Here is a 21,995-nt window from a genome sequence, read left to right on the forward strand (position 1 = left end):
AGCAGCCGTATCCATTCATTAGCCAAGGTGCACAGAGAAGGACGGAATATTTTTTTAACCTTCAAAGACGCCGGTGCCCAGACGTCAGAACCTAAGGCTCACATGAATAAATTTTACTCCTCTCCATCTCCTCTCTGCAAGTATATACGTGGGCCATATAAGAGTGGAAGTACAAGTAAACATAAAACAATGTAACTTCGATGATCTATCGAGAATCGGTAATGTGCCATGCAAATCCTCATTCGGAGTACTTGCGGGTTCACTATATATTATCTTAAAAATTTTGGATTGCGTTTTTCAGTAGTCGAAGAAGCATGCAGCAATCAAAAACGTTTACCTTTCTGCTTCGCCTTATCCTCTTCTAGAAAAACAATGTCATTGGGAAAAAAATATTATTATTACTATTAGTTGGCGCTTGTTTCGTTTCTCAATCAAGCAAAAACAGTATTTAGTGGTAGTATAACAGCAAAAGAGGACAGCCGACGAAATACTAATGCACCGCCCTACAGGCGAACGTGCCTGCAAAGGGGTCTTTCCTTTATTAGTTTTCATCCTGGAATGAAGTTTGCCGTTCCTTCATGGAGACGCCCGTATTGTTTGCACATTACTTGCACATTACTTACTTGCACATTATCTGTGCCGCATAGGAAGAATACGCGTAACAAGACCACGCGAGGAGATGATGTCATGAATTTGGCTGAGCGAACCGACGGCTACCACCGGCGCACAAACGCGTCGGCGCAGGCGCAGCTCGTAGTTAACAATGTTAATATTTTGGAGGAAACTCTTAGGAAATCATATTTTCTGATTTTCATGGATATTTTCGATAATACGTTCTTTTACGAGTTTGGAAAGCATTTTAGCGTGATACAAAAACGTCGTCTTCGTGGTGAACCGCTGCAGCGACAGTCAGCTACAGTTTAACAAAACTTGTTGCTCAACCAGATGATTTATACTTGAAGAACAAAATTTGCGCCAATACACCCTGCCAATGTGGTTGGAAAGCAAAGCTGTAAATGGCACCTACAACGATTACCCATGCGGCGTCACTTAAAGTTGCTCACGTGGCTCTACAAATAGCATCAAGGGGAATCAAGGTCTGGCGCGATCAGTCAATCTCCTGCCCCGTGTTCATGCGCCCACTCACTGTGTCGGTTTTAACCGTAGACACAAGAAATCGCGGCGATCGCCGCCGACGTCTTGCGCGCGCATGCATGCTTGGCATGCATGGCAGCCCGCAACGTGAGTCGACATTGCCAGCAACTGTGCTGAAATCGCTGCGGGCCTTTTAATATGCGTGGTCTGCCAACTTTTTACATGTCCATAACAAGCCCATGGAAGAGGACAAAACAAAAAAATTGCGCCAATCCACCCTGCGAATGTGGTTGAAAAGCAAAGCACTAAACGGTCCCCACAACGATTACCCATGCGACGTCACTTAAATTTGGTCACGTGGCTCTACAAATAGTGCAACCAGATACAATTGAACTGCTCGTAACCACACCCTTCAATGAGATATTCAATGAAATATTCTTTGCTTTGGTTATATCAAATATGATGCATGAATGGTGGTTGGTGGAAATGTATTGGTGTAGCACATGAATGGTAACCCTTTTTATACATTGAAAATAAGCTCAAACCCGCTGTTAAACGATGTCATTTGTCCTGGTCTGCCGCCGCAGACGGAGGTGACGAAATCGGCGGCAGAGATTGAGGTCCTCGAGGAGGAGATGAAGGAGAACGAGAGTAAATGCTTTTATTTTGATTTCTGAACGGCCCAGATGGAGGTGCGTGGGAATGGTTCCTTCAATAGAGCCCATATGCAATTCTTCACTGGAGCGGAAATGCATGTGCTCTGTCCAGCAGATGGAGCTTGGTAGGCAGAGAGTGACTGGACAGCAGCCTCTCTCATTGCTCTTCTTGGGTAGTTGACGGGACGAGAGGAGGGTGCTCAGTGCTAAAGTCACACACCCCGCCTATGTGGCGGAGTGTTCCTACTTGTGAGCAAAATTGACATTCAGCATCGTAGCGATTCGGCTGCCTTAAGTGAAGAAGCGTCCGGTATAGAAGGCCGCTGCATTTTATGAGCCGCAGGGTTGTTTGTTGTTCTCGCGAAATGTCGGGGTATGGGTAGGGTCTTTCTCTGAAGTCGATAATGCTGGGTTATGTCCCTGAACGTGACCAGTGGTTGACTGCCTTCGTGCAGCTCCATAGCCTAGGGTGTACAAGCGCTGGCTTGTTGTTGGGCGTATTCGCTACCCTCCATGGAAGCATCAGTGGGCGTCCAGATCAGCGAAATGGAACCGGTTGGGGAGTGGTTTTTCAGCACACGCAGTGCAGCTCGGGACACCCACCCCGACTGGTAATTCCGGTGGGATTGTTGTTAATCGGTGACTACCTTCTGTACCCCTGGTTGAGTGAGAGCCAAGGTGATGGCTGCCTCTTCTGCTGCTGTCGTGTCTTGTGTCTTGAGTGACGCACATGCAAGGACGTTGGTTCTGGAGAAAGCCACGATGATGGCCTATTGCTACCCTCGATGTTGGGAGGCGTTTGTGTAGATAACTGCATGATCCCCCCCGAGAGTGGTGTTGACCACTTGAGCCTGTGCATTTCGGCGAGCCTCATGGTGTAAAGGGTTCATATTTTTAAGCAAAGGGAGCCTGTTTAGTTCTTGTCGCAAAACGTCCGGGAGAACATCACGCGTTATGAGATTCTATGCTTCCCAGCCAGTCTGGTGAAAGATGCGGTGATCCACGGCAGTTCTCCTCATTCGGAGCTTCTGGAAAGAAAGATGGCCATCCATCAGCTCTTCCACCATGTTGCGGAGCCACATCCTAAGCAGCCTCTCTGTGGACGCACTCATGGGAAGACCACTGGCCTGCTGAACAGCCTCCGTAACCTTTATAATAAGCATGCTTATGTGCTCCTTTTAGAGAAGACAGGGGGAGGACGTATGTAGTTCTCGAGATGACGAAAGCTTGCATTAATCGAAAGATATCCGCTTCCTTGAGACCTATCTTTATTGTAGAAACTCGCCTGATATAAGCCTTTCTTATATCCAACAATAGTCCTGAAGTGAACTGTCTTTGTTCGATGTTCTCAATTATTTTTTGTTTTATACGCAGGGGGGCTTTCCCAGTTGATTTTTGTTTTTGGAATCCGAACTGGCTTTCTACGATTACAGAATGCTTGGTGAAGAAAGCTTCCTCCCTGTGAAGTATTATGTCCTGTCAAAGATTATGTCCTGTCCTGTCAGCCTGTCAAGTATTAAGCAATGACTACTAATTTTACGACGTGAATCGTTTATCTTCTCAAGTCAGATGATTTGCGCTAGTGAATCAAGAGGCAAGCAGAAGCAAGAGTATGGGTAAGTTGAAACAAATTTCATGTACAATCAAATTTAAAATTCATCAGTGGGATACTGAAGTACAATGCCAGGCTTGTACAAGAGTGAAAACCACGTCAGGAGCAGCACGCAAACTCAGAAGCTTGCCGCGAGCTAAATTACCCATAAAAATGTGACTGTGGGTAGGCCAAGAAACTTACAAAATTTCCATTCATCCAAACGTAGCCAGAAGTCGGAAAACAAAAGCTAGCTCTAAAACCAGCTTGAAGTTCAGCAAGATTTTCTGGGTTCGATGCTTCAAGAAAGAAATTTTGATAATCTAACAAAGTCACTTCTTTTTTTTTGTTACAAAAATTCTTTATTTTCACAAAGAAAGAAAAGGGGTACGAGGGAAAAAAGTACACATAAGTACCTTACTGCGTTAACAGGCAGGCTGGCCATTTGTTACTAAAGCCGCACTTGTTGGGTGAAAATGTATCACCACAGCGGATTTGAGGGAATAGTTTCTTGTTTTAGTGGAGGACTAGGCCGGTATATTGTTGCAGGCACTTTTCAGATATTAGTTTTACGGCACTCTGCACTACAGGCCATTTGCGGTATTGTTGGTTCTATCACTGTTTGTTTGTTTCCCTGAAGCGCAGCCTCAATCCACGCTTCAAACCAATCTGGGCAGAGGATGTGAAGAGTAGGTGCAGCGCATTACCATATTCACTCAAACCGGTCCCTCAACCAGAATAATTTTAATTACTACACATAGGGCAATATTCAAAACTCGGTCCCACGAGTTTTTTAGTACGAACCTAATCCAAAGTGTAAAAGGTGTTCTAGGTGAGCGAACGGCACGGGCGAGCCGCACGCGGGCAAGGGGAGACGTTGTTCTCCTTCCGCGGAGAACATTGGGGCCTTGTAAGGCCCCAATGTAAGGCCCCAATGTGGCCTTGTAAGACCCCAAGGCCCCAATTTTGGGGCCTTGTAAGGCCCCAAAAATAACTATTATAGCTCCAATCTATGATCTCGCCGCATTTCGCCCTCACCCGCGCTCCTTTCCTCTTCCGCGTTTTGCTACTTTCTTTTTCTCCTGCCAGCGCCGCCCGCCATTGCCCGACCGAAAAGTCCCGTGGTATTTTTCGTCTGCCTCAGCCGCCGGGTCGCCTCGCCGATGGCTCACCGCCGGGTCATTGCGCAACGCCACCGCTGCGACGCCATTTCTGACTGCAGTGCCACGGAGCTTCAGTGCCGGCTTTATCGTAGGCACCAGCTAATAGCAAAGTAAGAATTATCTGCTCATTCCGAACAAATGTCGCATCGGAGTCGATTTATGTTGCTTCTTTGTGCCGATGTATTGTGCCTTAGCCAGTGCGAATATTCTCATGGGGGCCAAAAGTCTTAGTTATTCCTTCCGAGAAGGGCGAATTAGAAGGGAGAAAAGTTCGGTTGCATAGAGTTGAACGGGCACACTTCAGTCCGACGCTGCCATCACTCTTTTGCGAGGTAAGTTTTTGAATGCGTGTTCTTGGTCTGTTAAATTCTGGGCAAGCTTGAGCGGTCACTTACGAAAAAATGCGTATTCTCTACGCGACCATCGTCGACCCTTTGTTCTGAGTAGGCATTGCGCGCAGCGGCGAGTTCGTCCCGTCGTAAGCTTTGCTTTGGATAAGAGGCCGTGTATTTGTCATTGGTGCGCTTAACTTCCAACATAATTATCATCGGCGTAGCGTGTTGAGTCGGTTGTCGTAAGGTTTTCGTGAAGCGAGAATTGTTCACCTGAATTCGCGCTTCTTTTAAGTGCGAATGCACTTCTTAAGCGAGCCTGAATCGTCTGCCGCCGTAGTCCGCATAGCAACAGCTGCGGGTGCGCGCGCTCCTCGTCTTCCCTAGCAACGGGGGGAGATGGGCGCGCGCTGCCTGGCCGCTGACATGGCACATACCCACGTGGGGGATTGGCCAGGAATTGGGCGTGAGAAGGGCTAATGCACCCGCTTAAAGGAGTACTGACATGAAATTTCAAAGCTGAGATCCGCTCTAGCAACAAGTACAACGACAACACAAATAGGTGTCTGTGAATAAATGCATCTTTCTTTTTTGTAGTTGTGTATGTGTGTGTGTGATCTCTCTTTCGCGAACATTACCGAACCGCGCAAATTCAACTTGCATTCGCACTTTCACATTCTTCCCCTCGGGGAAATGCGGGGAATTTTTGTCCGACGGCATCTTGCGTTTGACCATGTAGCTTGTGAGTTCCGAGTACGTGTAAGCTCTTTGTGGCGTGAAGTCATGTTTTGTGTGTTAGCGACCCAGGTGGTGAGCCTCCAAGTTTCTGCCCCGTAGGTGAGTACCGGTAAGATGCAGCTGTTATTTACTTTCTTCTTCAGGGACAATGGTAGGCTGCTATTCATTGTCTGAGAATGTCTGCCGTATGCACTCCACCCCATTCTGATCCTTCTAATTACCTCTGCCTCATGGTTGGGATCCGGGGTTAGCCGGGGGCGACAGAAAGTTAGATGGGCGGATGATATCAAGAAGTTTGCAGGGACAAATTGGTCACAGTTGGCACACGACCGGGGTAATTGGAGAATAATGGGAGAGGCCTTACCCTGCAGTGGGCGTAGATAGGCTGGTGATGATGATGATGATGTGGATGATGACCCAGGTGGTATTATAATCCCGTTGTTATGACATTTGAGTGATTTGCTGCGTAATATGTGCTTGGTCGGTGCGTCGCAAATAGAGGCCGTCACGAGAAAAAAATTGCAGCTAGGTAAAACAGTTTAAGGCCAGCTAATCCAGTGATCGCGCCGCTGACGTACGTTTGATTCGCAATTTATGTTATACGTTTGGATTACACGTGATGCCGTACATTTGCACTGTGCGCGCTTACTTTGTCTTAGTAGTCAACGACGCAGCGTATCCAGTTATTGTGATTTCAACCAAAACACACTGGGCGACTATATTATTTTTAGCAGGAGTATTTTTCTCCAGCAAAGCGCTTATTAAATAAGGTTTAGTGTAAGGGAGTTGAGCGTGGACGCGGCACACAGCAGATGCGCCAACACGAATTCGGCCACGCTACGGTGGAACGGTCGCTAACTGACTTCTGCAATTAATTCTTGCCTAGGTTTGCGGAGTGTTTGTGGTTCATCTCAAACTTGGTGGTGACATTTTTGTCCCTTCTCAATAGGATTATTTCAGAGATCAATTTGTGCAACGGACATTGGAGAAGCTTGGCGTTAAAATAATGAACTCAAATGCCACTCCCAGCATTCTCACAGGACGCCACGTCACCAGCACAAGCCGCCTGCAAGACGTCATTACGGACGCTTGTTACAATAAAATATCTATTTAGTGGCACGAATTCATTTCTGTGATATACCCTATTGTTTTCTCTTGATAATCATTGTGGCATTGGTTCTCTTTCAATTTTTTTCGGGTGTATTCCCGTATTAGTGCAATGTACAAATATGCGGGCATATATCCCAGCACAACACAATTCTGTCCAGACGCCTCCATTATTAACGCCTGTAAGCGACCACACCCGGTAAAAAACGCAGTGCATGAACAATTACCTGTGGTAATTAGTTACATAATTTGTACCTAGACGGACTCTATCTCGGGTTCCTATGAGAAATAAGAGGCCACAAATGTAATTTCAGTTTACCCGATCGATTGATCGCCGTCTTCTCGGGAGCATATTCCCAGAATTACAAGCCTGCGTTTTTCACTCGGTTCGAACTTGAACGTACGGCCGCAAGTGCAGTTTAGTGTATCCGGGTGCGAAGTCGGGGAAGCAGGGACTTTTCACGTCGCTGTACGTGCACACACGCACAACAGCATGTGTAGGTATATTTTTGATTGTATTCACAGCAGCGTATAATGACATGAAGGTGAAAGAAACATTTCTACAGAAACGGCAAAGCACTCTAAACCGCGGGAATAAGGTAGGTTATGGGTCGCAATAACAGCGGGCGCAGAGTGAACGCCGCTACTGATTCACAACCATAGCAAGAAAGGTAAATGCAAGGACGGCAGGGCAGCGCTCGAACGACGTCATTTGCGAATGAAGCGCTCTGTGTAGTGCTGCGAACCGTGCGCAAGCCCTCTGCGCAGTGATTGCACAACCACAGTGACGCGAATGCTAGAACAAATCTAACGTACAAGGGCAGTTTGAAATGTCCACGTTCGATCCTTTCGCATTGACGAGCTATACGGAGATGTTACAGCATGATGCCCTCGTAAACAAAAACCACGCTGTGCATATGCGCCAGCGGCATCCACCCCGCAAATATCTCCTTGTAGACAAAAATATAGACAAAAAATGTAGACAAAAAAAGCGGCATCCACTTCGCAAATATCTCCTTGCAGACAAAAAAAAGAGGAGGGCAGCGTAGAAGGAGGGAGCATTCGGTGCTATCTTAGTGAATTGAGGGACCTTAGTGGCTCGCCCGCGCCCGGCTCCTCTCTTTGTCAGTGCTTTCCCTCCCTGTGTGCGCGGTATTTGCGCTGTTTGTGCGACGTTTTTGTGCCATTTTCACTTGCTGTGCTCAAGAACTGTACGCTAAGAACTCATTCATGAGCATGCGCGATGGAAAAGTGCTTAGTTCCGTTTTGCGCAACGGGGTATAAATCGTGCAAGGAAAAGTATTCGCTGTTCACGCCGCCGCATGACCCATCCAGGGTCGAAGCAAGTAGTCGTGCAATACCTTGAATGGACCGCGCGCTTCGAAGGGCGGGCAGAGTCTGCGAGAAGCATTTCGTCCCGCATTTCATCATTAAGACTTGGTCCGCGGAAATAGACGCCCATGTGGTTATGTCTGGAAAAAGAAGAGGCGGCGTAGCGAAAGACGCTGTACCATCGATTTTCGAAGGAGCACCAAGATACCTCTCCAAGAAGATAAAACGCCCCGCAAGCACTTAAAGCGACAAACAAGTCCATCCTGTAGCCCATTCAACAAGCTCTTCTCAAACTGGAAGCAGCAGTGAGCCCATGCCGACGTCGCCTAGTGAGATCTCTAGCGCTTCAGGAGTAAGCATGGAAGTGCCCCGTGAAAGCAGCACTGTGATTGAGCCCTACGCAAATACCTCGTGTGACTCATCTTTTGGAGAGCCTTTTAACTCGATGTCTGGCATTAGCCTACCACAATCTTCGTGGGCTGTGCATCGGACTGACGCAGAAGGCGTGAGACACATGGTCTTTATAGACGCTGAGGTGACGCACAGAAGACGCGACAGCTGTTCGCTGGTGTTCAGTCGGAAGGCGCTGCATGTGAAAAGTGACATTACCGTGCGGGCCTACATCTTCGGCCAACAAGTAGGTAGGGTTGCTTTGGGCTTAAATCCGCCAGTCTAAACTGTTTCGGAACTGGTTACTATATTCAGCGTCATCGAAAGCACTACCGTGTGTTGCGGAGGGCCGAATTTAAAGGATGTTTCTTGTGTCGCTCATGAGTGTGCTTTTCTGTACTGCCAGGGGAACTGGGGACACAACAGGTGCCTTTTAGTTCCACCCATTGGAGCCATCTGTCAGTTCTGCAGCGGCGTTGCTGATACATTGAGAATACATGCTGATCGTCGAGCTGCAAAAGCCAAACAGGATCGACCATTGAGTCGAATCTGGTTGCAAGTAGCACCTGCTCAAAGATCGGACGGACGGACGGACGGACGGACGGATGGACGGACGGACGGAAGGATGGACGGATGGACGGACGGATGGACGGATGGATGGATGGATGGATGGATGGATGGATGGATGGATGGATGGATGGATGGATGGATGGATGGACGGACGGACGGACGGATGGATCTTTTCATAGGCACGGAAGAGAATTTTGCAAAACATTTTGCAAATAGCATTTTGCAAGAGCATTTTGCAATGTTTGACAGCCTGATGTCTGCAAAAGATGGTGGCTCGAACCTTGAAATTTCGATTATCTCATGTCTTCTACGTGCTGTGCTGTCTATTAAATATTGTTGCGATTTTTCCTAATTAAATAAAAAAAAAAAGCAGCAGCGGTTGTCTCCAGGTTACGACGACACTTGTGCAACCGCGCCGCACGCTGACGCCAATATGAAGTCTTCTCAATCGCAGTGTGTCAGAGCTGGGCGGGTAGGTGGAGCGGATATAAGGGAGTGCAAGACAAAACATTCGCATGATTCACAGATAAACTCACAATGGTCGTTCATTCGAACGATTTATTTTTTGTTCATCCCGCCGGGGCTGCTTTTGCACCAGCGTGCACGCGCAGCGTAGCCGGTTGAGCGAGCAGCAATCACTGTCGCCATCTGTCGACCCGCCCCCGAAGGAGAACATTACGTCGACGCGCTGGGCGGCGGTGCTCTCTCACCTAAAATACCTCTTACACCGTGCCCTAATGATAAGTTTGTTTTTAAGTAAAGTAAGCTAATAAGAGTGCCATTGTGATAGAGCAGAGTTTTTATCACTTTTTTCCCGCATACACCTGTGAAGATACTTAAGCGGAAGTTGCAAACGGCCGCACCGATAACACCGCCCTGCGATCATAAATCTATAGATAACCGTATCCTCTCGGATTCTTAAAGGACAGTGCCTGAAGTACAAAAAACTACAATCTCGTTGCACGCGTTGTAAACGCAATAGAAGAAGGTTCCAGGCAAAGATAGTTGCGACTCTACTATATCCATCCTTATCCAGCATGCCCATACAGTTAGCATATCGTGGCATGACTTTATAGCAGCTGGCATAACTTCAATAACTTCATCGCCTGTATGCTTGCTCACAGACATGCGTACAGGTACCTAAAAAATTGTGTTGTTGTATGTAGAAATAATAATTTCTGTGTTGTAATAAACTCTTATTTGCTGTCACCCTGCTTATTTTCAGCTAGCCACCCTTCTGATGGCAAATACGTTTTATGTCAATACACCAAAGCATTGTTCCCCCAAGAGACAGTCTGCCTTTTATATGCTTTCAAAAGGCTAAGGACGGTTGTTCGCTTGAAAATTCAATCGCAGCAAACAAAATTTTTCTTGTATAGAAAGCACAGGGCTGAAAGTCGTCTTGCACACTTTCTTTCCGTCTAGCGCGAAGTATTTACAATGGATCGTGATTTTTAAAACTTCGATGTCTGATACAAAAAGGGCTCACATCCGTTCTAAAAAATAATTGATTAGGGTATTCTTTTTTAACAATAGCAATGCCTTTTACTTTATTTTTGAAGTCATGTGGTAATGACGTAATGTCTTTCCGATATCTCCCACTGTGCACTTTCATACAGTACTTCTCGAAATAACTTGGCTGGGTTTCTTTAAGCTACAACACCCAGCAAGGGCTCAATTTTGAGCACAAGTTTTGTTGTGCAGCCATGAAAGTCCAAATCATAGCACTGCTTATTGGAATATTGGGAGTTGACACGTAAGTTCGTTTTCCTCTATCGCAATATAGCTCCACTGTTGCTGCCCACTGTTTTAGTGCCGCTGGATTTTAGGGAGGTTGCTGGGCAGTTCGAAGGCCGTCCTTAATGCTGCAGCTTTCATGTGTGGGAAATATAATAAACTTCATAAAGTTCTACCAGTCATGCCGCGTACCACGTATAGCAGACAGCTGTATAGCACCAAAGCGGCCGCGAAAACTCCACATCCTACACTTGCGTGCCTTTACAAATGTCATTTTTTTTATCAAGCGAGAATGCATTCGCACTGCCTGTCGTCGTAAATAACACGTGATTTGTTCCTTCGGTCTGCCATCATGATACAGTTTACGAGTGCGTCCGTGAGGACATAAACACAAATGTACCTCTTTAGGGCCCAAATAAAAATTATCTTTATAAAAAAATCCCCTGCATTGTGTCACAAAATCCTTCAGACAAATTATGTGGAGGCTGTACGAGCGTATACCTTTATTGTAAATGCAGACTTAAATATTGTCGCAGATTTTGGCCACCACTGCCAGGAACTGATGCTAAGCACAAGTGCATGTCCATCTACGTCAATCTCGTTATCTGAGTATGTGCTGTTGTTGAAGGACCGACTTAGAGGAACAGAAGAGAGGCGAAAATGGAGTTTCGGCTGGACCGGATTTCGCTCCATTACCCGCCTCTAAGCCAGTCACTACGGTGTTTTTGGTAAATACACCTTCTTCCTGACAACCTATCTCGGCGTTGTCACACATCTTTGGTGAAGGTGGACTTCCTATTTTCTGTACCCCTTGCCAGCGAGGCTTCATCCCAACACAGAACTTCGCAGTGGGCGCAATGCTCGAGGCAACGCGATGCCTACAAATGAGCTCGAATCCCCCTTACCGTGCATCGTTGTTTCCCACCCTCGGGACCCTGGCGACTTCACTGAACGGACAACACTGACGTAGAATATTGGCTGTGCGTGTTCGAACTTGTGAGTGCACACAATAGCGTGTTGGAACTTGTGAGTGCACTCAAACTAACGGCTCAGAAAGGGTTTGAATTGAATGAAGCTCAACTAACCAGTTGGGGTGTTTTTAAAGAAGAGCTTCTAAAGGTGTTCGGCAAGTCCGTTAGTCTCCAGCCTGCGGGTAAGCAAGATATCCTAAAATGCACTCAATCTTTTACGGAAGGTTACGTCACCTATCTCCAGGACGTCTTGGCCCTATGCTCGAAGGTTAACGTAACAGTGTCGGAAGAAGACAAGGTTGGCCACATCTTCTAGGGCATCGCAGATGGCGCATTTCACCAGCTCATTTGTAAGAATTGCGCCGCCTTTGGCTCAATCATCCAGGAGTATAGACGATTTAAGCAGGCCAAGGAGCGCCGTATAGACCATCAGTTTACTCGGCTCCCGTAAACCGCTTCGAAGTCTTCCTGCGATGACCTCTGCCTTCCCGCTCGTGTGCCCATAAACCGGACACTGTCGCACCGTCTGCGGAAATAGCCAAAATCATGGGTTGTGAACTAGAAGCAATGTCCCCGACAACCACAGAGTCATTTCGAGAAGATCGCTGCCGCCTACCCACGATCTCTGTCATACAAGCCGTTGTTCACGATGAAATTCAAAGCCTAGACCTTCCCCGCATCTGCAGATTCCGATATGCGCATCCTCCTCCTTTTCCCGATGAATTTCGGCCTACCACCCACCCATTCCCCCGAGCACCTTTCAGCAACACACACAGCAATCCTCCTGAATGGCGAACGCCAGATGAAAAACCGATCTGCTTTACTCCTCCCTCGTTGGCCACATCGCTCGCCATTGAAGCAATCACTGAACGCCTCCTACAAGCTTATCTTCTGATTACGGCTCACGGTCCTTCTACTCCGTCTACACCACGAAAACGCAACGCCGTTTTTTTCCAAACTTTCGGGGCTCAGCAGTTCAATGCCTACCCTACGTAGACCCGGGTCAACCGCTCACCCTCGCTTAAAGTAGCCAGGCTCCATCGTGGCAACCTCACCGCTTTTCCCCGATGGCCGACCATGCTGCCTGATTCTCTTCAGAAAAATTGACCAGGCAGCTCCCGGAGGTGATACTGCATTTCCGACCGGCCCGAAAATCCTCTATCAACTCCTCGAAAGCCCAACCTATTCGAACTACATATAGATGGTGTACCGGTTACTGCTTTAGTTGATAAAGGCGCACAGTTGTCTGTCATGAGCGCATCTCTTCGCTGCCACCTACGGAAAGTCCTCACACCTGCCCCGTCCCGTGTTCTGAGAGTTGTCAATTGGTGGGATGACGTCCGTAGCGGGAATGTGTTCTGCTCGTGTTGGACTTGCCGGCCACGAAATCACTGTAATGTTTGCGGTCCTGAACACGTGCCCTCAAGACGTCAATATCGGTCTAGACGTTCTAGTCGATCACGCTGCCTTAATCGATTGCGGCTCCCATTTCACTCGTCTTGAGCTAGCAACCACCCTTGCTACTGATGTCGAACCTCAGACACGGCTTCCTTCAACCGAGCACATTCGACTGGCTCGGAAGGCGGCGGCCTACCTCCCGCTGACCTTATCTCTGCCCGTGCCGGATGGTGAATACATATCTTCACCAGCTACCGAGGAACTGCACCACCGCAACGTGTGTCTCCCGATTTCGGCCGTAACGGTTGCCCAGAATCCCATAACACTCTCTTTCTTGATCTGCTTCGGGCAGTACTCGAGCACATTCACTCGGATGTCCTCCACCAGCTTCCCAACGTGCCAATCGATGGCCATCTTGGGGCCGCCCGCAGTACAATCACACCCCTTGGTGATTTTACTGGCCGGAGATCTAGAGGACTACGGGTCGCTACGGGTCACTACGGGTCGCGGCTTGTGATATTTGCCAATACAGAAAACGCACCATTTCGTCCTGCCGGCCAGTTTCAACCTTTAGATAGTCCCACCAAACCATTTTACCGCGCTAGCACGGACCTTTTAGGCATTTTTTCGTTTCCTTTAACCGGCAATCACTGGATTGCAGTAGCCCCAGACTATGCTACGCGCTACGACATCACGCGTGCACTCCCCACGGGTTGTGCTAGTGATATGGCCGATTTTGTGCTTCACAAAGATATGCTGCACCACGGTGCTATTGAATATTGAAAAGGGCTGGAGAAGGCGATCTCACATCGCAACGGCTTGGTGGATGGGGTGGCATCGAGAGTACCGCAAAGAAGTCGGAGCAACACTACTCACAACGACCGGAAAAATCTTGGTAGAAGGCGACATCGTAATCCTGGCGGCAGGGCACTGCGGACGTTCTGAAAAATGTGCACAACCGAGAAGTATTCTTGACGTGACGGTGTGGCCAGAGTGTGTCTTCTGATGCGAAGCAACGAGGAGGTGATGTGGTGTTAAAAAAAAACACGTTTATCCGCTCGAGGACTGCTTTAAATACGCGCGTCAGAGACCACCCTAGCACTCTTTGGCGGTAGGGAATCTGAAACATCCCTATCATTTATCCTGAAGCGGAAGAACGTCGAATTCTCGCAGCGCCAGCACGTGATCAGTTCTGTGAGTCATTAAAGAACAAATGAAGATAGTTCCCCGGCCTCAGTGTTTACAAAAAATGACTAAATTTACAAATAACCATAAAAACACAAAATAGTGAATTTTATTTAAGGTAAACAATTTTATGTCAAGCCAAATTAATTCAATTACAGTTTTTACTAAGATAGGTATAACAAACATAAAAACTTGCAATTCGAGAAAAGTACTCGAGAAAAGTTGGCCCGTGCGATCTTGCGCACTTTTTTTTTAAAAGAAGCTACTTGCTCCCTTCTTTCCTATGTAAAACAAAGGATATATGGCGTCGATAAAAACAGCCCACTTTGCAACTGAGATCTGAAGAATCAGAAAGTAGTGCAGTTGTTGGGATACACCAGCTTTGCCTTGACTTAGCTTAGGTATCAATTTATTTATAATAGAAAGCACGTCAAAAAGCGAAGTTTTTTTTTGCAAACTGTGTCCATTTGAATTTCATAATTTTCCATTCTAAAGTTCAAAACCGCAACAGCACTGTCTGGATCTAAATTTCCTTTACTCTCCGCCAACGTCGAAAGCCAACGGCCGCGCTACGAACCTAAAGAAAATGCTTAGGACCTTGAACACGATCGTAGCGCAATCGGATAGACGCTGGTTTCATAACACGAATGACCCAGGTTTGATTTTAAACATGCGAAGCGTTTTTTTTTGAGGCGTGCACACAAAACAACCCCTGCTCGTGGGCTCATTCTCTTTTCGCAATTTGCCTCGTAAATCCTGGACTAGCATTTGGAGCCTGTGCACTTCAGCGAGTGGGGTTTTTGTAGCGTTCGGCATGGCCGCAGGTCAAGCTTATACAGCACCGCTGTTACTACGGCTTTAGATATTTATAACGATACTTTTATGAGTAGAATTAACAGTCAGTGTAAACTTTCCTAAAGGGAGAGACAACAGATTTTTATCGAGTATATATTCTCTATCCCAAATGAAAGGGCATCACTTAAAGCACCTTGGTGAGAACCGGTTCTGCTGATAACGCCCTAGAAGTTTTCAAATCGAAATTTTCAGATCTACGAGCCGTATGTGTCTCAACCAAAAATAAGGCTGGCAACCATGACATAGAGTAGCTCAGCAACATACTTTTGTCTGTATGCGAAATGAAAGACGATATTTAAAAACTTGTCCCCAGCTTAAAAAGTTTGAATCGCAGGCTCTGTTCTATTCCTGTTTTTTTTTTATTGCAACGGCCTATTTTGCACGAATGCGCCATCTGTTGGGATAGACGACAGGCAGGTAGAATCTGGCTTCAGGTTGTAGAGGTTGGCAGTACGATTGTCCCCGGGCGCGACGTTTTTTTTAAAGCTGCCGTTGGCGTATTTGGCAACTGAAATAAAATATTTCGGAAGAAAAAGCGCCCCTTACTCAGGCAGAATCGTCAAAGATCCTTCGCTAGGTCTGTTTACTGAACGCTGCCGTTGGTTCAGGGCATGTATGCACAGTTTGCCACACTGAGAGCCACCCAGCGAAGGCGGGCGGAGTGTCTTAAAAAATTTCAAAATAATGTTTAGAAACACATATACAATTTAAATTTGTACAAATACTTGTGTTTAAAGGTTTTCATTACGTAAATAAACGTTTCAGCAGTTACAGTAGCTGCTGGGTTTGCAGCTCACGTGACAGGGACACATATTGCAGTGTCAAGTTTTCGACACTACGAAACACCACCCTTCCGATTTCAGGAAGTTTGCTGCCAAATTAAAATTATTTTGCGAATTTGTTTAGAAATTGCTTGTGGTTACCGGGCTATGCAAAACGCTGGCTTTCATATTAGCTAGAGAACATATACGCGACAAAAATTAGTTGTATGTCCCTTTAACACCTTTGGGATAAAATTGACTTGGCACCGACGTTTCATTAAAAACCATTAATAATATTGGTACTCTTCTCAAGCTCCTCATGTCTCCAGTTGTCACTTCTATTCTTTCTCCTTTACGTAGCTGCCTGGAACCAGGATATCGACAAGTGAATGGTAAAGTGCGAACAAAAAAAGATTACTTAATCAAAAACCAAGGAAGTGGGGCGAGGTCTTTGGTCCAAGGCTCCATTCATTCTCACCTCCGTCTTCATAGTCATCCTCAAGATGCAAAGCAACCACTGTTAGTGGAAAGGGTAATTATTTGGCTTTCCTTTTTCGGACTTCGTTGTAGATGTTGCCTTTAAATTCTCGACTGGTCGTTCGTGCTGTTGAAGTTGATACGTGTAAAGTTGAATTGAACCTTATGCTCAGTACTATACCTGCCTACAACATGATATCAGGTCACTCATGTTTTGGCTCACCAAAACCAACTAGAACGCTTTGCTTCGCTTCTTGACTATTTTCTCACACGTCGCGCAGATCACACGGCACCCGCTCTGATTCGTTATTTCTCTTTACTAATAGTGGCATCGTAGAAGGAGCTCTTTGTGTGATAGTCTTAAATTTAGCTTTCTGTGTTTCTCTTTTAGGCTTCACAACAACATTTTTAATGAAAACCACTATTTCTAGTGTTCCCCTTGCGAAAAGCCTTCAAAGCAAGTATGTTGTTATTTTCGAGCCCTATTTTCATCGTGTGCGGTTGGCCACAATGCGTACAACGTCCTTCCGGCAAAGTATTGCTACTATCCGGTGCCTACAAATGACAAAAAATTCTATTTTTTGATGAGCTGTACAATGGTACTGAGCATATATTTTACACCAAGATGGTTACACGTGAAAATATCAACGTGGACAATAAAGATTTCCAACATATGATGTTTTCTGAAAGAATGTGCTGCGCCGCCGACGTTGAGTAACCAATACAATACTATTTTTTATGGCGTACTCGCATTTGCGAAATATAGTTCAAGTCTTTCTCTTAACCCCAACAGAACTAAACCTGTTTTCGCCTACCAATATACCTTTTGTAAATTTCCCTGCGGTATATCCTTGTCTTTTTTCATGCACGTCACATTATCGTGGTAATGTTTTTTTTCTTCTTTTGTATTAATAAATACAAATTTCATTGGAAGAGGCATTCAGAATTATTTAGAGGTAGTGGCTACCTACCCTAGACCGGGATCGCCTAGGCTGGTTCGCATTCTTCAACGGGCCTTGCTGGGTCACAGCGCCCTTGCTATAAGGAGAGTCATCCTTTGCTAGACCAAATGGGTAGGTATCGACGGGAGGTTGGGGGTTGGTTTCCAGTGGATCGCCAAATGAAACATTGTGCCGGTGGAATAGTAAAAACAATATTATGAAATGGGAGGAAAGGCTAAACGACATTATGTACATGACGATCTAAGGCACAAGAGCAATACATTTGTAGCACAGGCCCTCACACTCAAGGAGCACTCCTACCAGGTCCTCCGGATAGACAATTGCCAAATCAAAGCTATAAAGATGTTCGACAGCAGCGTGTTTGGCATATCATCCGACGCAGACATGCGGATTTTCACGTGACTTCTTCATTCGCACTCTTCAATAGTGGACATGCGCTGATCTAATAAAAACTTCTTTGTTGCCCGCGGTTGACAGTATATATTTGCTTAGAGATGATCGCCATTCCTTCAGTCATTTTAATGCAAGAAGCCTTACGAAAACAGTGAAGGTATCACTAATTTTGCTACTTCCCTAAATCACCATTTTTCGTTCATTTCTACAAGGCGATTCGTTTAGTCTTCCGTGAATCACCTCAAGCTTGGACCCTGTTTTGTGATTCCAAGCCAGCACTCCAGGACCTCAACGAAGTTATAAGGCAAGGACCTTATTATACTCTTGCAGCGGAAGTGCTCGAATTATGCTCATTGGCACTGTAACAAGGACATGTCCTCACCACTCAGTGGGTACCAGGCCATTACGGGCTAGCTGATAACGACTGAGCTGACCAGGAGGCAAAGAAGGTTTCTGCAAATGCTGATGTTGTACGTCTGCCCTTCGCAAGGACGGACACGGCCGCCCTTCTGTCTACCATTATCCTCCACGCCTCGGCGAGTCACTGGTCCCACCCTGACAATCGTCATAGAAGACTACACCGCCTGGACCCCGACTGCAAGTTTCGGTTACCTGGTATTCAGCGAAACTACGCCACGCTGTTTCACCGACTACGGCTTGGCGTAGCCTTTACACGTCGCTACAAGCACCTCATTGGCTTTACGAGCGACTCCAACTGTAAGACATGCAATGTGCCAGAAAATATTTCGCATGTTCTCTGCCACTGTCTACGCTATGCGCATGCTCGGGAACAATTAGCGAGAACATTGGCCCGTTTGGACTGTCGTGTGGTGTCGGAGGAAGTGCTGCTGGGACCTTGGCCAGACGCGAAGCGTTCTCACAAGGTATTTAAGGCTATGCTGACATTTCTACGCAGCAGCGGCATCTCAGAGATATTGTAGTTGATGCCCGTCCGGCTTACCACATGCACAGTATCGGTATTGGCATGTTCTATACATAGCCATCTATTTATTTCTCCGCCATCTTCACCTCTCTCGTCCTCCATCTACGCTCTTTCCTCCCCTTTCCCTTCCCACACACAGAATAGCTGGCCATATATACTACCATCATTTTTCATTTCGATAAAATTCCTCTCTCTCGGGAACATGGCTTCCCATCTTACACCTCTGAGTACTGTCACCTCGAAATTGATGGTCACGGTGGTGCGGCCATTTTCATTTTCTCTGGCATTGCGTAAAGCGGCAGGCTTGATCTTGCCGTTGACATCACTCATTGTGAATCAGTTTGGACAGATACCGACCTCCCATTCCCTCCACATAGTGGCAGAAAATTCATTCTCGGCTGTATTTATCGCTCACAGTCGCCTTCTGTATACCAATTTCTATTTTACCTGGATAAAATTCTTAAACCATCATTCGAAAACAAAGATATATCAACTGCAGACGATAATATTATAAATGTACTCAAGAATAATTACAGTACTTATGCAGGTTATACGGATTCTTTTTCCCGTTATGGCCTAGAGTCATAATTACTTCGCACACAATATGACATTTCTCTTGAGCGGAGTGCTTATTACAACATGGTTTATGAAATGTTTCACCGCCTCCCACTCGGCCACTTTCAATCGCGTATTTAATGGGGTACAGTAATTTTACATAGCTCCTGTAGTGTATTGTTCAAAGGTTGCGTATTGATATTTTATATAAGTTCTCTTTTTTTCTCGAATTAGTTAGTAAAGGTCTTGTCGAAAAACTTAAAAATCAAAAACTAATTATCATAATCAAACAAAACTGAAAGATTTTCGCTTGGAATAACATGCGCTAACGTCATAACAGTGTATGGAAAAGGTGACAAAAATTCAATGTCTAATTGTCGACCATTTACACTTCTTCCTTTCTTTAGTTAGAATATCACAAAATAGTTTCCTAAGCGTTTAACTGTGTACCTTGATAAAATTAACCTGCTAAAACAATGTTTTTTTGGGGGGTTTCATTCCGGAAGCTAAGAACGTTTCGCCTTGCATTGTTGAGCTAATCACATTAAACATTCCATCTATATTGGCTTCATAGTTGGCTCAGTACTTTTGAACCACACCAAAGCTTTTGATCCCATATTCATAACATTTTATTTGCAAAGCTGCAAAGCTATGGAGGAACTGGGTGGACCGTAACGCTTCAATAAAAGTGCGTTTTGGGATAGGGAATATGTTGTGTACGTCAAGCTGCGTTTTCTGTTGCAAAAATCACTAATCATGGTGTGCCCAGGGGTCAATACATGGTTCCTTACTGCTCTACTATACAAAAATGATCTGCCTAGTAGATTGGCGTCAGGCCATTGCGTACTATACGCTGATGATACAACAATATCTTCTTCAGGCAAGTGCATCGCAGGCCTTTCATGCAATTTGGCACTGAACATCTGAGTATCGTAAACTGGGGCCGCAATAACAGTTTGTTTTTTGAAAAAAAAGTGTATGTGATTATTAAAGTGGTAGACGACAAATACCCTTCGTGCTCTCTGTAGCACACAAGCCTAATTTTATTGCCGCGTTCAACTCTGCTTTGCTTTCTTGGTGTGTTCGAACCTAACCTAAACCATAGCACTCACAACAGTCATATAAAGAAAACTTCTGCCTATGGTATTCGGTCCCTAACAAAACCACGTCCTTATTTGCCGCATGATACTCTCATATCTTTTTACTTTCGCGTCATTTATATTGATTTAAATTTCGGAGCCGCACCCTAGGTAACAAATATGATCGTCATATTTGGCCAGGACGATATATTGCCATGAACCATGCATTCGGTTTGTTTTTTTATGTTTTGTTTAACTGCTCGGCTGCGCCCGGCTGTGTTATCGGTGTCCCAAGTGAAGCGCGTGTTCCATTCTTTATTTTTGTGCCACATGGGTTATCTCATCCCGATAAGGACAGCGTTTCGCCCTAACATCACTAATCTAGCATATTCTTCTTTGATGCACAATGTTCTGGATGTAAATCGACGGTTCGAGAAACACGCCTAAAGATAAAATCCTGTAGAGCAGACACCGCGGTGACTCGCGGACGCTCGCTAGCGCACGTCACTTTGATATCTGCTACTTTGCCGCCTGCGCATTCTATGTGTTTTCAGGGGAGCACAAGCTCGCTCCAATAAACTTGTTTCCCTTGAAGACATATGCGTCGTCTTGCTCCCTACGCCTTATGAAAACCGACAAGCCAGCCCAAGCCGAGCAAACCACAGACTTCAAGGTTTACCAGCCAAGCTTTTTCTCCTACCGCTTCAACCGACAACATAGTTCAACAAGTCACTCCTCCTGTCGTCCTGCTACAGCCCCGGGAACCGCCATCGTTCCGCGGATCCCCCGGTGAAGACCCTGAAGACTGCATGAAAAATGTGGAGCCCGCCCAGCTATTTAACAAGAGGGACGACGGAGAAACGTTTCGGCATGCGTTCTTCTATTTGGAGGATGCACCACGAACTCAGTTCCACAAGAAAGAAACCTTTATGACTGACTGTATCCTCTTTAAAAGCGAGTTCCCTAAAATGGTCGCCACCGTCGTGTGAAGGGAATTAGCCGAACTTTTGCTAGAGACGCACACGCAACACCCCAACGAAGGGGTGGTGATTTTTGCTCAGGAGATAAAGAGATTGTTTCATCGTGCGGACCCGGAAATAACAGAAGAAAAGAAATTACGGTATGTGATGCAAGGGGTAAAGCAGAACCTTTTTGCTTGTGCTGTCAGTAGCCCACCCGTGACAGCGGCTGAATTTGCGTCTGAGGCGGCTGCGATTGAGAAGACGCTTGAAGTTCGCACGAGGCAGCACGACCGTCGAGTCAATGCGCTGGTTTCCGAGATCGGTACCGAGGGTATTGGCTCTGACACACAACTCGACACCATCTATGAAGTGGTCAGGGAGGAGCAGCGGAAACTTTTTATGACGGCGCCCCAACCCCAAGTCGCATTCCTGCCCTACGTGATCCGGGAACATGTTCAACACGCTTTCGAAACTTGTACGCCATCCAAAGTACCCTGTGAGCCACAAGCTATGACGTACGCCGCAGTTGCTCGTCGACTCTGACCTCCTCCAACACGTCAAGAGGCCACGCCATACCAACACGCACTGTCGCCCGCCCGAGCCGCCGTGGCCCGAAACCAGACGCCGAGGAATACCGACATTTGGTGAACCGCCGATAATCGTCGGCTGTGCTACCACTTAAGAGAGGCCGATCACATCTATCGTCGCTGCCCATACAAGACACACGGACTGAATGATTTTTC

General features: G+C 46.3%; 1 long non-coding RNA gene across 1 annotated transcript in view; it reads left to right on the forward strand.

Annotated features, from left to right (window-relative positions):
• Window positions 1-10,595: 10,595 nt before the first annotated feature.
• Window positions 10,596-21,995, forward strand: part of LOC144165083 (uncharacterized) — a 34,920-nt gene continuing 23,520 nt past the window's right edge. The window contains exon 1 of the long non-coding RNA XR_013321347.1: window positions 10,596-10,730. This is a non-coding gene — a long non-coding RNA (uncharacterized LOC144165083). The remainder of the gene's footprint in view (window positions 10,731-21,995) is intronic.

This window comes from Haemaphysalis longicornis, unplaced genomic scaffold (genome assembly GCF_048455015.1).
Source record: "Haemaphysalis longicornis isolate Haplotype H1 unplaced genomic scaffold, Haemaphysalis longicornis Haplotype H1 scaffold_14, whole genome shotgun sequence".
Classification (NCBI taxonomy): domain Eukaryota; kingdom Metazoa; phylum Arthropoda; class Arachnida; order Ixodida; family Ixodidae; genus Haemaphysalis; species Haemaphysalis longicornis.